Below are 1,487 nucleotides of genomic sequence, written 5' to 3'. Positions count from 1 at the left end.
TTCAGGGGCTGTGTCCCTGTCTGGGGCCACCTGCCTATCCTGGGCTATTTGCCTATCTGGGTCTGTCTCCCTATCTGGAGCTGTCTCCCTATCCAGATCTAACTGCCTTTTCTTCTGCTTCTTCAGAAACCTGGCTGTTTTTGATTGTACACCCGACATTGTGGATGCGCTGGCAACAATGGATTTTGCCTTCTGGAGAGTAGTTTGTGCACACTGGTTAGACTTCAGAAATTCAAAATCCTAAAAGAAAAATGTCATCTGAAATACAAAGAAATGAAAGTTTACTTACAGGATTTTATTGAGAAACCCAGTAAGATTAAGAGAATAGTTAAGAAAACTATGCTGTGTGCACTTTTAAATATTTAATATAAAGGGCCACTAATGAGACAGACATATATATACAGACACTAAAGTATGAGGCGAAAGGTCAGAACCCACAATTTGTACACAATGACTAAAATGACCATGATACCCATTTGGGTGGGTATCATGGTGAATTCTTATAGTCCCAGATAGTTAGAAGACTGAAGCAGAAGGTGAGCAGAAGTAACTTCATGAGACCCTATCTTAAAAACAAACAAGGGCTGGAGATGTAGCTCAGTAGTAGAGCACATACATACTAGATTCAACACAGAGGAAATTAAAAAAAAAATTGAGGGCTGGTGAGATGGCCCTGTGGGTAAAGGGGCCTGCCCCCAAGCCGGATGATTGGAGTTGAATTCCTGGGACATACATGATGGAAGGAACCCACACCCAAGTTGTCCTCTGACTTCCACACATATACCATAGCACATGCATACCCACACATATGTGCACATGAAATAAAATGTAATTTACATTTTTAATTGAAAATAAAACAAGCATACCACAAACAAAAAGTTTTGAGGTCAAATCAGACTATTAGTTTCCAAAGTACAAAATGGTCAACATTCCCTAGCAGCAGCAGAACTAAATTCCTCACCTCTTCTTCCTCCTACAGGCCCCATCCTAGCTCAAGGAAATTAGGTGTGGCTTCTTGGATTTATCCTTTATACTATGGTGTCTCTTTGACCAGTAACAGTGGGAAGGGAGAAGCCAGTCCACAGCTCAGCAACAACTGGTAACAGGGATAGGAACCCGGAAGTGCAATAGCCAACAGTGGGTTGACAGTAGCTAGGATGGCTAAGGCCTGATGGGTGGGTAACCACGGCTTCCCAGCTCACCACCAGCTTATCACTTCCAGCAACAACCACACTGCCTGAAAAATCACAAAATTTTTGAGGACTAACAGTAGCTCATGAGGACAGAACCAGAAAATGTACCACAGCTAATAAAGGACCACCACCTCCATGGAAACCAAGCCACCTGATGAAGACAGGGGAGCATGCTCCAGTAGAGCAAGGCTGTGTGCTCTGCTGGAACCATCCTGTAGCAGAGGATATGCCAGAACAGGAAGGAAAGAACATGTCTGATTTAGTGTCCTTAGTTACCATTGCTGAGACAAAATG

The sequence above is a fragment of the Nannospalax galili genome, unplaced genomic scaffold, assembly GCF_000622305.1.
Source record: "Nannospalax galili isolate Female #2095 unplaced genomic scaffold, S.galili_v1.0 scaffold793, whole genome shotgun sequence".
NCBI lineage: Eukaryota > Metazoa > Chordata > Mammalia > Rodentia > Spalacidae > Nannospalax > Nannospalax galili.
This window is presented reverse-complemented; position numbering follows the sequence as displayed.